Source organism: Lissotriton vulgaris, chromosome 2_1 (genome assembly GCF_964263255.1).
Source record: "Lissotriton vulgaris chromosome 2_1, aLisVul1.2, whole genome shotgun sequence".
Taxonomy (NCBI): Eukaryota; Metazoa; Chordata; class Amphibia; order Caudata; family Salamandridae; genus Lissotriton; species Lissotriton vulgaris.
Window position 1 is genome coordinate 1111258242 of NC_141687.1, and position 16891 is coordinate 1111275132.

Genomic DNA, 16891 nt, shown 5'->3' on the forward strand with positions numbered 1-16891 from the left:
ACATTTTCCTGAATATTGTAGTAAGCGCAGCCTCGGTTTAAAATCTGAAACAGCAAAGTATACAACCAAAAAGCTGATGAACTTAGCATTTATTTTCACTTCCCTTAACTTTCTACTTTCAAGGGCTTCTCGAATTCCAGCTCAGACAAGTTTCTCCCATTTGTATAATAGGAAAGGTTTTCTTAACAAAACAGTGTTGATCACATGTTCTTCTACAATTTGCGTTGAGAAAAATTGTATAATTGTGTCTTCCATGTATAGAAATATATATGTTAAAGTATATGCTAAAATGTGATCTGTGGGGAACCTATTATCCATTAACATGGAAAGTGCAGAAATATTACTTTGCTGGCTTGATGGCTATTTTTGCATTAAACAATGTTAGAGTTGTAGGCCTCAGATGTGTTTTGTTTTATTTTTAGTATTTCCATTTGTTGCACTAATAACACATGTATTCCATCACGGAACACTGGTTTGTTTGAATATGTTTTTATTGATTTTCGGCTAACAACACAGATATACATAGTGTAAACCGCATTGTGTATGAGCCATTATTGGTTGGTTACATAGTGGATGAAATATATTAGTTCAAAGCGACCATGACATGTCGGCATCTCTAGCGACGACCTCACGTGCTCATACAAAACTTATATACGCCTTGCATGTTGACCTCCAGTGTTATCTGCAGTCACTTAGGACCTCACTTACAAGAAAGTGCTACAGGGCAGCACCGCAAGCCCTTTGGCTGCGCCACACTACAGCACTTTCAAAGCACAGGTATGCAACATATTTACAATAATATGTTGCGTCCATGTGCTTTCCCCAGTGCACAGTGCACAATGGGCTGCCATGCGCCTACGCTGGCCCCATGCCTGCATCATGAGGATGATTGTTTATATGGAGGAAGGTGTTCCTTCCTGCACATAAGTAATCTGAAATGGCGTTTGTTAACTTCTATGTGTGCTGCATTACCACACATAGAAGTTACAAACCATCATATTTTTAATTATCAGCAGGAAGGTGTCCCTGCCTGCACATAAACAATCACAAGAGGTCATTTCCTCATTCTATATGTGCTCCAGAAATCACCTCCCTATGCCTCCCATGGGGAGGAGTAGCATTCAGATGCATTTCCAGGTTTATAATTTCTCATAAATCTGGAAATGTGTCAGGATGTATGGGTGTTGCATAGGAACACCCACAGCAACACCTACGGAACAACCCTTTCACGCAAAGTGCTGCGTGTAAAGGGCTGTATTTACTAGAATAGGAAAAGCAACGCAGGGCGGTTTTTCATGTCCTTGTAAATATAAGGCAAGAAAATTTGCTGTAGGTGCGTAAAAAATAGTGACACACTGGCAGCGCAAGGGGCTTGTAAATATGCCCCTTAGCGTTCAAGTGCACCTTATTTGATATCTCAGTAAGTGTTGACTGGGTGGTAGTCTGCTAACAGGGGCAGCAGGTAATAATGAAACGGTACAAAGTAAAAACATATCAGGAAGTGATGTGTCTAACTGGATTGCTTCCTGGTCCCACATGTCAATGTATCCCCTCTGATTTTGTTTGATACAGTATTTTGATGTGTGCTCTGAAACCCACATCAGGCGATGCATGAGTGCACCCACCAGCCTCGGACCCTCAACTACATCTGTGTCAGGGTCTATATTCCTCCCTGTATGCTCAGGGGTGTTATTGCCATTTGGGGTCGTCATGCCTAGCTCGGTGTTATGAGTGTTTTGCAGCTCACTCAGTATTGCATCACAGTTTGTAGCAATTGGGGTCTTAAGAATGTCCAGGGTGTCCTCATTATGTAGTGCAACACTCTCCACTTTAACCTACGTCAGCAGGGAGCGCCTCCAAGCCAATATGTGAGGAGGATCAGGGGCCTTCCATTTCCTAGTGATCAGTCTCTTAACTACTGCTAGTCCTAGATCTAGGAAGCAAGAGGTCACCTTGTGTTTTTTACTTCTAGGGTAGAGATGTAGGATAGAAGTCGCCCACTCAAAGGGAATTTTTTGTTACATGCAGTGGGAGGGGGCATCTGCTAATGCACTCCAGTATCCCTGAAGACACAGGAATCCTCATAACATGTGGAACAGCTCCGTATCTATAAACTGGCAGCGCAGACAGGCAGCATCAACGTGATTGAGATATCTGTTAATTTGTATCTGGGGTGAGATATGCTCTGTGAGTGATGTAGTATTGTATCTGGGGAAGTGCATATTCCTGGGGATATGTACAGGGCCCTCCAATACAGAAGCCTTTTCAGGGTCGGTGAGTGGGCAGTTTTGGTCTCCCTTCTAGTGAAGTCTCAATGGTGTCAGTGTGATTGTGAAGGGAAGCGGCAAACCACCATGTGAGATGTCCGCCTCACCCCATTACCAGTAAGTACTGGATTGTGAGATGCATTGGGGGCTCACTTGTCATATCTCCCCATTTAGTGGCTAGTGCTGCCAAGAGCAAACAATGCAGCAGGAATTGGCCTGGGTGTAACCCATCTTCCTCAACTAGTGTGGCATATGGTATTAGGGCACCCTCCTGGTACAAATCCCCCATGTCCTGAATCCCCATCTCCCAACAGCTTCGCAGTTTATCTGCTGTGGCTATGGCGAATCCACTAGGTGTGCCCTTCTGTGGCAAAGCAGGATCAAATAGTTTCATGCTCTGGGTGATAGATAAGCACCTGTGATAACATCTGTATGCCACAATGAGCAGCAGAGGCTCCGGTGATTTCGACTTTGCACAAGGTTGAAACAATTTAATCAGGGTAGCTAGTGACCAGGGCAGTTGCATGGTTGCTGTGTCATATAGCTGGCGATTAGCCAGCCATCTAGCCACCCATTACAGCTGTGCCACAGGATAATATAGTTCCATGTTTGGTGCCACTAGGCCTCCTTGGTCTGAAGGTAGGTAAAGGTTCTTGATCGTCACCCGGAGGAGAGAGTTACCCCAGATGAAGTCTCTGATTCTCTTGTTGAGGATGCAAAAGAAGGCCGGGGAGATTTATAATAGTACATTTACAAAATAGTATAGAAGCCCTGGTAGGATCACCATTTTAGTGAGAGCCACCGAGATCTGTCAAGGATAGTGGTAGCGTGCCCCAGAGGGACATTTAGGAGCAGACAGCTGCCAATGCTCTACCCAGGTTCTACCCAGGTTCCCGTCTAATAAGTCTGCCTGCTGTCGATATACCCATATGCCCAGGTAGCGGAAGGTGTCGGCATTCCACATCCCATTAAGTATATACATTGCAGGGCCGGCTCTAGGCTCATGGTGGCCCTGGGCAGGGAGCGTAGGTAGGGGGCCCGGAAGAGGGGGTCCGGGCGGGGCGAGCGCGCAGGCCAGTAAAGAAGGGAGGGGGTCAGGGAGTTTAGAAGTGGAACAGAGCCAGAGGCCTCCAAATCCCTGCCAGGGGCCTCCACGCAAATATGTATCCATCCTCAGAGGATTAATATATTAAGGATATATATTGGCGTGGTGGTCCCTGGGGTTTGGTGGCCCTGTGCAGGTGCACAGCTTGCACATGCCTAGAGCCGGCCCTGTACATTGAGTCCAACCATGTGCTGTTGAAAGGATATAAGCATGACTTCTGTGGGTTAACTCTGCGTCCCAACAAGATAGCGAAGTTTCATAGGATGTGTGCTAGTAGTGGGGGAATCGATCGGATATCTCTGATATACACCAACACCAAGGAACACTCATGACACATTTATTACATCAAGGGAGGAGATATGGCCTAGAAGCTAGTGCTGCAGAATTAGGAATCAAGGGAACAAGGTCCAAATATTGACCACGCTGTTTGATTCAACATCGTGTGATTCTCTGCCAATCCCTTAATCTCCCTGTGCTGTGAAATGTAATGTGTAAATTGTATTTCTGCAGTCCACATTTATGTACACAATCTTGTAAATTGTCTCCTATTCCCCCAAGTAATGTACAGAACTCCTTTGCTTCTGAGCTAATTTTTGTGCTTCAAAATTACCTACATACATACATTACATACATGGAAACCTAATTGCATGTTCATTCCATCATGGAGCACTCATGACACATTAATTCCATCATGGAACACTCATGACACATTCATTCCATTAAGCAACAGTCATGACACAATGTTAGAAACTGGATTTTTGGCATGCTAGGGCATGTGCCAAAGCCAGGCAGAAACCACCACTCTAGTCAGGAAAAGGGAGTTACACTCCTAAAATAACCCCTGCTCACCACCTTGGTAGCTTGGCACGAGCAGTCAGGCTTATCTCAGAGGCAATGTGTGAAGCATTTGCACATAACTAACAGTATTACAGTGCAAACACTACAAAAAGACACCAAACCAGTTTTGAAAAATATCCAATATGTTTATATACTTAAGACAGACAAAAAACGATAAAAATCCACAATACAGTACTTAAAAACTTTCAATTATCAAAATAGTTCCTTAATGTCAATAGCTCCGACCGGGGTAATCACAGTGTCATAAGCAAACAAATCCAAACAGTTCTGGCTGACCGCAGTGTCGTGGGGCAGCAACTGTGTCGGGAAGACAGGCAAACAGTACCTTTCAGAAATGCAGGGTGTTGGTGACCTCTCGTTGAGCTTCCGAAAGCACGGCGTCCGTAGGCGTCGGTTCTGGAAGTAGGTGCAGGAGTCGTCAGGGCCCTCAAAGTCACACGCATTGCAGGTCGATCTCCTCTCTGTTGGGGTCTGGGGTGCTGGCGTTGGCAGGCATTGCGTGCTGTGGTGCGCAGTTCAGCAGTGCGGCATGTGGTGCCCTCAGGGCATGGTGTGAGCAGCGGCTCTGTGGCCGCGTCCGATTGGGTCGTCGGTGAGACTAGGGTCACGGCGCAAGATGAAGGCAGTGCTCGTCACGGTGCTGGCAGATCCCGGTGCAAGCAGCGGTGTCGTTGTTGCTGAATCGCTTTAGTCGGCGGACGAACTGGAGACGATGGCGCCGGCGCAGGTACGCCAAGGGTGCGGTGCGGGATGAGGGCGATGCGCTGTGTAGATTTATGAGCAGTACCCTCGAACCACAACGCAAGCAGTGGTGTCAATTTAGGTGTGGAGCGGTGGTGCCAGGGATACCAGGGCATCATCGTGAAGCGACGTGGCTTGGAGTGCGGTGCTTACAGCTGGCAGCGCGAGCAACGACTCTGTGGCGGCGTCAACAAGCATCATCGGTGAGACCAGGATCGCGGTGCGGCGTTGCGGTGGTGCCCTCTGCGGTGCCAAGGTGTCCTCGTGAAGCAAAGCGGTGTAAAGTGCGATGCCCACAGTTCGCGGTGCAAGCAGCTTTTCGGTGGCAGCATCAGCAGGTGTCAGCAGTGAGACCAGGGTCATAGTGCGTTGTTGCGGCGGTGCCCTCTGCGGTGCAGTGAGATAAATAACGGTGATGGATCAAGCCCTGATCTTTGGACTGGGTAAGAGTGGTCTGCTTAATTCAGACACTCTGTTCATCACCACCCCCTTTTCTGAATCGTTTTTGGCCACTATAGGTGTGGCAGGGTATACTCAGACATGAGTCCCTTTCTCACTGCACCATCAGGATTCAAGCAAGCCGGGCCGAAGACGGCTGAAATGCCAGAAACCGGTCCCCGGTAGCTTGTCTCCTTTCTGGTGAAGAATTGGCTTAGTAGTTTAGTCTGCCCTGTTCCCATGATGCACTGGGCCAGGGACAGGCTGATTTGCATATAGCCAGGTTCTGAGCTGGGATGGTGCAGTGAGATAAATAACGGTGATGGATCAAGCCCTGATCTTTGGACTGGGTAAGAGTGGTCTGCTTAATTCAGACACTCTGTTCATCACCACCCCCTTTTCTGAATCGTTTTTGGCCACTATAGGTGTGGCAGGGTATACTCAGACATGAGTCCCTTTCTCACTGCACCATCAGGATACAAGCAAGCCAGGCCGAAGACGGCTGAAATGCCAGAAACCGGTCCCCGGTAGCTTGTCTCCTTTCTGGTGAAGAATTGGCTTAGTAGTTTAGTCTGCCCTGTTCCCATGATGCACTGGGCCAGGGACAGACTGATTTGCATATAGCCAGGTTCTGAGCTGGGATGGTGCAGTGACATAAATAACGGTGATGGATCAAGCCCTGATCTTTGGACTGGGTAAGAGCGGTCTGCTTAATTCAGACACTCTGTTCATCACCACCCCCTTTTCTGAATCGTTTTTGGCCACTATAGGTGTGGCAGGGTATACTCAGACATGAGTCCCTTTCTCACTGCACCATCAGGATTCAAGCAAGCCGGGCCGAAGATGGCTGAAATGCCAGAAACCGGTCCCTGGTAGCTTGTCTCCTTTCTGGTGAAGAATTGGCTTAGTAGTTTAGTCTGCCCTGTTCCCATGATGCACTCGGCCAGGGACAGACTGATTTGCATATAGCCAGGTTCTGAGCTGGGATGGTGCAGCGAGATAAATAACGGTTATGGATCAAGCCCTGATCTTTGGACTGGGTAAGAGTGGTCTGCTTAATTCAGACACTCTGTTCATCACCACCCCCTTTTCTGAATCGTTTTTGGCCACCATAGGTGTGGCAGGGTATACTCAGACATGAGTCCCTTTCTCACTGCACCATCAGGATTCAAGCAAGCCGGGCCGAAGACGGCTGAAATGCCAGAAACCGGTCCCCGGTAGCTTGTCTCCTTTCTGGTGAAGAATTGGCTTAGTAGTTTAGTCTGCCCTGTTCCCATGATGCACTGGGCCAGGGACAAACTGATTTGCATATAACCAGGTTCTGAGCCGGGATGGTGCAGTTGCAGTGAGATAAATAACGGTGATGGATCAAGCCCTGATCTTTGGACTGGGTAAGTGTGGTCTGCTTAATTCAGACACTCTGTTCATCACCACCCCCTTTTCTGAATCGTGGTGCGCAGTTCAGCAGTGCGGCATGTGGTGCCCTCAGGGCATGGTGTGAACAGCGGCTCTGTGGCCGCGTCCGATTGGGTCGTCGGTGAGACTAGGGTCACGGTGCGAGATGAAGGCGGTGCTCGTCACGGTGCTGGCAGGTCCAGGTGCAAGCAGCGGTGTCATTGTTGCTGAATCGCTTTCGTCTGCAGACAAACTGGAGTCGATGGCGCCGACGCAGGTACGCCAAGGTTGCGGTGCGGGATGAGGACGATGCGCTGTGTAAATTTATGAGCAGTGCCCTCAAACCACAACGCAAGCAGTGGTGTCAATTTAGGTGTGGAGCGGTGGCGTCAGGGATACCAGGGCATCATCGTGAAGCGAGGTGGCTTGGAGTGCGGTGCTTACAGCTGGCAGCGCGAGCAACGACTCTGTGGCGGCGTCAACAAGCATCATCGGTGAGACCAGGATCACGGTGCGGCGTTGCAGTGGTGCCCTCTGCGGTGCCAAGGTGTTTTCGTGAAGCAAAGCGGTGTGAAGTGCGATGCCCACAGTTCGCGGTGCAAACAGCTTTTCGGTGGCAGCATCAGCAGGTGTCAGCAGTGAGACCAGGGTCATAGTGCGGTGTTGTGGCGGTGCCCTCTGCGGTGCCTTCAGGACACAGAGGCATCGTAGACGTCATAGAGTTGCTTTTCTTCGGTTGCAGCACAAAACACACAGTCCCCAGTGCTGAGGGCAGAAGTCTTTGCTGTTCCTGAGACTTCTTGAACAGGGGGCAAGCTCTACCTCAAGCCCTTAGAGATACTCACAAAAATAGATTGCAGAAAGTTCAGTCCAGTCCTTTCACTGCCCAAGGCAGAAGCAGCCACTGCAGGCAAACACAGCAAAGCACACAGTAAAGTGGTAGTCCCTCCTCACAGCTTCTCCAGCTCTTCTTCTTGGCAGTCTTCTTGATCCAAAAGAGTTCTAAAGTTCAGGGGTCTGAGCCCCAGTATTTGTATCCAAAAATCATTTGATCCTCAAGGCAGAGGGTGTCTGTGCCCAGCCAGAACCAGTTCTGCCTTCTCCAGTGTGACTTCCCGGCAGGGGGTGGAGACGGCATTGTCAGAGACAGACCAGGCCTTTTGAGGTGCAAGAAAATCTCCTTCCTCTTCTCCTATCGTAGCCCAGGTCTATTCAGCCCTTTCCTGACCTACCTAGACTAACGGGAGTCACCCTTGCTTCCTAGCCATCTGTCATACAAAACCCAAACAGGCAATCCACATTCCAGCAGAGGCACAAGGGATGACTGAGCAAGAATATTCCTACTTCCTAAAAGTGGTATTTTCAAACACAGAATGTAAAAATCACCTTTTCTAAAAGATGCATTATTAGATTCTGAGTTCAGGCCTACTACATTTTACTATCCCACCTAGTTCCCAGGGCCAGTTATGTTTATAAGATTTTATAAACGAACTTCCCATTCTGTGCCATGGGGAACAGGTAGCCTTGCAATAGTGAAAAACGAAATGTGCTGTAATTCACTATCAGGACATGTCACACGCACCAGGGCATGTCCTACCTTTCACATACACTGCACCCTGCCCACATGGGTACTTTGGGCCTACCTTAGGGTTGCCTGACAGGTAAGAAAAGGGAAGGTTAGGGACTGGCCAGTGTGTGCACAGGCCAAGTCGACATGACAGTTACAAACTGCGCGCAGACTCTGCAATGGCAGGTTTAAGGTACCTTTTTAGGGATACTCATGTGGGTGGGACAATCAGTGCTGCAGGCCCATTAGTAGCATTTGATTTACAGGCCCTGGCACACTCAGTGCACTTTACTAGGGACTAACAAGTAAATCAAATATCCAATCATGGAAACACCAATCCATAACACAACTTACACAGAGAGCATATGCACTTTAGCACTGATTAGCAGTGGTAAGGTGCCCAGGGTCCTAAAACCAACACAAACAAGTCAGGAAAAAATAGGAGGAAGACGCAAAACGTTTGAGGATAACCCTGCAAAAGGGCCATTTCTAACACACATTCATTCCATCAAGCAACACTCATGACACATTCATTCCATCATGCAACACTCATGACACATTCATTTCATTAATTACTAGCATGATAGTAGTCACAGGCACATCCAGCCAGACTCAGCACTGTCCTGTTGGGCATTTTTCCACAGGGTCACCTTTCTCATGGCGAACCTCTAACAGTTAAGGAGCACAATGTATTGAGAGAGAGGTTGTAAAAAGTGGTTACAAAATATGGAACAAGTTTGTACCCTGTCTCTGAATATGCAATGTGACATATGTAAAAACAGGTCATGTCTCAAAACCCCCAGTTGCAAGAGGTTGCAAAAAGATTTGCCTAATGAATATTAATTAGGCAGGTCAGTATATGTAACCCTTTGCATTTTGCTACAATTACATGGATGGCAGCCTGCAAGAAGGAGCAGACCATCCTTACTGTTTGCATTCCTAAGTGCAAAACTATTTTTCTTAAGTAGTCAATCTTCTACTATCTCTTTTCAGGTATTGGTACATGATTAGCTGTTTGCGTCTTCAGTTCTAGTGGCGATAATTGTGACTTACCGTAAGAAATTGGGTCTTTGATTGAGGGAGTTAAAACCCCTCTCAAGCAACAAATCCTTGTCAGGGTGAACCACAAAAGTCACTAAATTGATCTGTGCTTAAACACCAGTTAGATTTGCACAAAAACAGTCAGATTGCCTTAGAAGAGCTATGTTAGGTATTTATGCAGCACAGAAACAGTAATTAAGTGAAAGTACAGCACAATACAAATTCCAAACTAATTTTGAAAAATAGTATATATTTTACAAAATAAAATAATACCTAAATGACAAAATCCAATCACTAGTAACTGAGTTATGCAGTTTTAAAGGATTAAGTAAAAATAGAGACAAGAAGCATAAAACTCTAACTGTGGGTAACTGGTTGCGCTAGACAGTGACAAAGTGACAAATTCAGGTCATCAGCGTGGATTGTGGGTCGGATACAGGGACCAGATTAGCACAGCTGAAAAAGTTACCTTTTCAAAGTTTGGCGCGTAGACCTCAAAACCTCAGGATTTCACACTAGGAACTCTACTGATGTCAGCCAAGAGTCAAGGTTGAAAAAGTGCTTTGGTGATACATCGCCTTCATAGAAGGCACCTCTTGGGGATATGGAATCCACTAGAGCAGATGCCAGTAGGGCTCAGGCAGGGCCAGTACAGGTCCAGGCAGGTCCTGTTGCAGGTCCAGGCAATGCCAGTTGCAGCCGGTCAGCTGGGCAGTTGCAGGGAGGCCTCTGGAGCTTGCTGTGTCCCTGTACTTCAGCTCTGAACAGGAGTCAGTCAACTGATCTTTGGAGTCACTTCTGGTAGTCCTGGAATCAAGCAGCAAGGCAGGCCTCAAGCAGCGGATCAGTGCACTGAGGTAAAAAAATTGGTGTTAGAAATTGGGGTTCTGATTGGCAGAGGTATGCTTCCTGTCCAAGCAGGAGCCCAATCTTCATCAGAGTAAGTCAGTTACCCACTATAAATTAACCTGTGCTCACTCTTGGGTAGCTTGGAAAAGAGCAGGCTTGCTTAACTTAAGACAAAATGTGTAAAGTATTTGTGCAACACTTAAAACAGTAAATCAGTGAAAACACCACAAAAAGACTTCACACCAGTTTAGAAAAAAAGATTATGATTGTATAAATAAGATAAGACCAAAACAACAAAAATTGAATAAGTAGAAGTCAAGATAATCATTTTTAAAGATCAATAGTAAAAATAGAGCTTAGGAGCAATAGGCACCTATGGGGATTATCTAGTCATGCTGGATCGGGGCAGAGTCAAGAGTTCAGGCCAAACGTGTTTTGGTGGGTGTAACAGATACAGGAGCCACACAAGGCCCATTGAAAAATGTACCTTGATCCTGTGCGCAACAGCAAAGTGCGTGGTGCAGCCGAGTGATGCATCAGTTACAATCCCGCAGTCGAGGTGACGCGTCGGTTTTCTCCACTCAGCAATGGTGATGTGCCAGTTCTGAAGAGGCAGTGCTGAAGCCGAGATGCGTTGGTTCCAAAACTGATTCGCCGGGTTTCTCTATGCAGTCTAGTGGATGCTTCGATCTTCTCATACTGGAGCAGCAGTGATGAAGCTGTTCCGATGCATCGGTTGTTGAGGAGAAGCACTGGGTCCGAGTGCAACAGCGGCAATACATTGATTCTGCTTCCTGCGGCAGAAGATGCATTGGTTCTGGAGTAAGCACCTGGATCCACTTCCAATGAGCCAGGCACGGGAGCAGGAGGTGAGACTTTGATATCTCTGAATCTCATAGCAGGTGGCAAGCCAGCATTCTCTTGTAGATCACTCCCGGTTAAAGCAAGAGTCAGTTCTTCCTCAGCAGGGGCAGAGGGTAACAGTTCTTCTTTCAGAGCAGCAGTCCAGTGGAGTGGCAATCCTTGCAGCAAAACATTAGTCCTTTTTCCTGGCAGACTTTATTTTCAGGTCCATAAGTGTCTGATTTGGTGGGATCAGAGATTTAGTATAATACCCAGTTGTGCCTTTGAAGTGCCCATGACTTCAAATAAGGGCTTTGAAGTGCACAGAGGTCCTCTCTTCCCAGCCCAGGATCCAGACTTACATTTGTTTTGGAACAGGACACTGCCCATTCAGGTGTAAGAGTCAGCTCTTCCATCCCATCATGCCCAGGATGAGCCATCAGAATGCAGATGGGCACTGAGATACACGTACATTTCCTGTGTATTCGGCTGGCACCCACCCCAGATGGGTATTGGAGACAGGCTGCAGGCACAGAGAGCTTTAAGAGAAATGCAATATTTCTAAAGTGGCATTTCTAAAATAATAATGTTGGTTCCAACTTTGCCAGCAAAAGGATTTGTCTTTACCTTTCCAATTATATTAAACATGACAGAGCTGCTTCTCTTCATTCATGAATTACAGCTTAAATTGTAATAAGGAAATGCCAAAGTTAACCTATTAGAGGGGTAGGTAGCGCAGTAGTGAAAAACAAATGTAGACTTTTTTAGTGCCAGGATATGCAAAACCTAAAAGTGCATGTCCTACCTTTTAGTTACACAGCATCCTGCCCTTGGGGCTACCTTGGGCCTACCTTAGAGGTGAATTAAATGTAATAAAAGAGGAGTTTAAGGCTTGGCAAGGGGGTTTACATGCCAAGTTAAAATGAAGTAACTGCACACACAGGCTCAGCTGTGGGTAATCTGAGACATGCTTAAAATGCTACTTGTGTGGGTGACACAATCAGTGCTGCAGACCCAGTAGTAGCATTTAATTTTCAGGCCCTGGGCACATGGAGGGCATTGTATCAGGGGCCAGGGACTTGCAGGTAAATGAAATTAATTTTGCCAATTGTGTATACATCTTTTAAACCATGTTTTATGTGAGTAGCACATGCACTTTAGCACTGTTAGCAGTGGTAAAGTGCTCAAAGTCCTAAGGCCAACAAAAAGAAAGGAGCAAAAAGTTGAGATAAGTAGGCAAAAGGTCGAGGAAGACCACCCAAAGGCTACCAGGTCTGACAGTAGGCTTCAAGCAGCAGTGCAGTTCAACGGTAGCAGCATTGCAGTCCTTTGAGGTACAAGGCAGCCCTTCTGGAGATCCTCCACAGGTCTATGGATGAACTGATGAGTGGCTCAAGAAGTCCAGCATTTATAATTGGTGCCATCCTTTGAAGTTGAGGAAACTTCTGGTCCACCACCACATCTTGCTATTGAAATTTCTTTCCTTCCCCTTTCTTTCACTGCTTAGGCTTCATGAGGTTGAAGGTGACAGAAGACTGGTGTCATGTTTCTTTGTGAGTATGCTGGAGGCAGCTCTTTGAAATGTAAGAGAGGCAGGGAACAGCTCCCACCCTCCCATACTGGCAGGATAGATTCTCCCAGCTACATCCAGATCCTATTGTTCACTGTCTGTGCCCAAAACTCATTTCTGATGGGGTAGTAACTAACAGCCCCCAGCTGCTGGAAACTCATAGAAGGCCTCAGAAAGTTTAAGGCAGGGAAATGTAAACTTTCTAAAAGTTTTTATACAAAGAAGCTCATAACCGCTGACTCAATGAGGCTATTTATTGATTAAGCAGACTAAGACCTTTTTCTGATTAAATTGGTCTGAAGTATTTTATTTACTTCTATTTACGTCTTTTTTACATATTCAAACATTATTGAAACATGTCTTCCAGAAAGAAAGACTACATACAACTTTAGGATCTTCTTTGTATAAAAAGTTGTATAGGCCCTTCCTGACCATTTTTTGGGCCAAACACCTTTTGTCCTAAAAGAAACTAGCAGAGCAGGTAGCCACCCATGACAGTTAGATATAAAAATAAAAACTTTTTGACAAAATTCTTCTCAGCCATTAGAACTTGTGGCACAGCCCTCACGGAGCTGTTACCACTTGTATACCATGTCAGAAAAAGACACACTTTTCTTTATTGAAGAACACATACAAAATGTAATTTCTGCTCCCTCTCCGTTCAGTACAATTTCAATTAGTACCACAACAAAACAACAAAATGAATCTGAAAAACGAATACGTCTACGGAAAAGCATATTAGGACGGAACTCCACTGACATTTTTTACTGGAACATCTGAAGGCAGGAACAATCCTTTGGGGCCCACAGGTCAAAAACATCCCAGTCATTTACACAGATGATACTGAATACAAAAAGGCTTCAGTGGAATAGGTACTAAATGTAGCCATGATCTGATGGTGCACACAATAGGAACAGCATAACGTATTTGTTTAAAACAAGCGTCTGACCTTGAAGAACTAATGCACGGCATCAAAGACAATCACACAGTAGCAGAGGCAAAAACCTTACTAGAAAAAAATTAGAAGGAAGTAGTCACCATCAAGGACAATACTATCAATTTCAAATCATCTAAGTTGGAATAAAATATTAGAACCTTTAGCTTGGAGACAGTTTATCCATACTTAAAAGACGATTTCTATATGAAAATTGATTCTCGTAGAGTCTTGGCCGAATACCCAGGAAAGTCCAGAAACAAATTCCTTAGATTCTCACAGTCATCATCAGATTCCACAGGAGATTTAGACACGGGAGAAGTCCCTTGTAACAGGAACCAACAAAGAGACAATTATTTTTCGAGAAAGGCCTACAGAAAAAACAAGTCCGTTTCAAACAACAACCATGGAAAATGCGCACAAGGCGCCAGGTTTACAAGACATAGACCCAATTGTGAATCTGTTGCATAAAGTTTTAACGAAGGATGAAACATCGGTACTCCAGTTGGGCCTGAAATTCATCCCCAAGAGACTAATGGATTTAGCAAAACTAAGAATAGAAGCCATTGAATTGTTTAAAAAAATTAGACTGAAGTCTGTTTTTTCCACTAGAAAGATGAATATGATCAAAGAACCAACTGGGCTGTGTAACAAATCCGGATTTATTCCTCTGACACACATGATTTCAAAGGAAATTCCTGCATTTGAACAACTTGTATTATCATGTATAGGGTAACTAGAGAAGTAGGAACCCTACATGAAGAATAACTTGACAATTGAACAACAAAAGGCCAGTTAAGATCTCAAAAAAGAGGACTCCCTAGTCATCAAAGAGGCAAAAAAAGGTGGAACAGTCATCATCTGACTTAGAGAAATGTATTTGAAGGAAGGTCGTAACCAGGTCCTTAACCAAGTCTGGTCTAAACAAATCAATGCAGACCCTTCACGAGAATTCCAGAGTCTGATTATTGGAATAACAAAGGAAGTTTTTGAACAAGGAATCCTTTGGAAGAAATAATTTCAATATTTATTAAAAAAGAACCCCAGAATCCTGGTAATTAATTTTTTACCAAAAAGCCACAAAGATCTTAAGGAGCCACCTGGAAGACCGATTGCTTCAGGTTGTGATTCTTTAATGGAACCAATATCCAAATACGTGGACACTGTCTTAAAACCTACAAGAAGTACCCTCATACCTAAGAGATACCATGGACTTTATAAACAAAACGGAAGACCTACACTTCGATTCTTCTAAGCAGTGGCTATTATCCATAGACGTGGTCTCTTTATATACACAAATTCCATGAGATGAGGCATTAGAGATATTGGAATACTATCTGGAATCCAGAAATCACCCACAACAGGTACAAAATGAGTTTCTTCTTAAACTGTCTTCAATAGCACTTGAGAAAAACTACTTCCAATTTGAAGACTCATTCTACATCCAAACAAAGGGGACTGCAATGGCTTGCCATTCGCTCAGGAGATGGCTATATCGTATATAGCACGTTTTGAGGATAATTACATTTTTAATAACAATCCCCATCTGGAACACTTGAAACAGTGGTATCATTATATAGACAATATATGGTGCCTTTGGGATGGCACTGAACAAGAGTTGGACAGCTTCTTTCAATGGATGAATTTCAGACAACCAGACATCAAATTTACACTGACTAAGAACAAAAACAGTTTAACATTTCTTGACGTATAAGTTAAAAATGCACAAAACGTTCTGATCATAATTTTACATACGAAAGCAATAGATTCAAATACCCTTTTACATTATGGAAGCTTTCACCTTCGAAGCTTGAGGGACAATTTACCATTTGGACAACTGTTAAGGATTAGAAGAAACTGTACATGCCATGAAGACTATACAATACATGCAGGAGCTTTTCGAGAACAATTGAGAAATCGCGGTAACCCCAAAAAATTGCTCAAACATGCAATGAAAAGAGCACACTATACTCCTCGAGAATGTTTATTATCCAAGAAAGAAAAACAACAAGATGACAAGTTGGTCTGCGTCTCCACATTTGGACTCCATACAAATTTCGCAGTATTATACTCAAAAACTGGCACTTTCTACAAAACATGGAACAACTGACACAACCGCCTCTATTTGATATGAAAAAGAATACCAGCATAGACCAGCAAATAGTACCGGCTGAAATCACCCCAACGACCAAGAAAAAAGACCTACTAGCACAGTGAAATCTCAAACCTATTGTTGGACTCCAGAAGTGTAGCATCTGCTCTGTTTGTGACATGACAATTGAAGGCTCAGAATTTGTGCACCATAACACCACATGGATCCAGAAAGACTTTTCAAACTGCAAAAGAAAGAACATACTATGTGCAGTGATATTCTCTTGTCAAAAATTATATATAGAAAAAACAAACCAGGAAATAAGATAAAGGCTGGTACTACACCGGACTAGAATCAAAACAAAAGTATTAACTGTCCCCATGGTCAACCACTTTGTTGAAATGAACCACAGTGAACAAGACTTCAAATGGACAGTACTCATTTTCATAAAACCTAACCCAAGGGGTGGTGAAACTGAAACAGCACTCCTGAGGAAATAGGCATATTTAATACTTAAATTCAATAGTACAGTACATGGCCTTAATGAGACGTCCGAAATAGGGAGAACATAACTTTTTTGAGCTCTTAAACAAGAGTTTATCTTATCTGGATCACCAAACCGAACGAAATATTTTTTCCACATCAATACCATCACATTGCTCCACTTTTAAAACCAGAATCTGTAACTAGCCAGAGTTCAATACTGTTAATATTGTGCACTGAACACAACATTAGTTGCTGACTAGAATGCCCAGAATACAATGCTGTGTGAGAACATAAATAAGCATCAGCACTGGAATCCCAGCTTCCAACAATGCAGAAGGATCAAGTACATGATGACAGAGAGAGGTCTCTGAAGGAAGTGAGTTCATCACTGCAGTGAGGTTAATGGAACACTTCCAGTAAACGCGGTTACAATGTTTCAATAACAGCGTGCCTGCTTTTGTTGCCGTAATCCGAAACAACGGTAGAACTATTCGCGTCTTGATGGCGCTGGGCGTTCGAAGGAGTTCAGTATGACTAACACTTAAAGAAAGCTCAGAAAGTAAGTTGAGCGACTCTATCTCACCTGTACTAGTCCATAGCCTCAAATAATGTACCAATAACAGCGCGTTTGCCTCTTTTTCAGTATTGAGGGACCTTGTATAAACTAATCACAGGTTGAGATTGCTGGTCAGTAAAAAGAGGTTA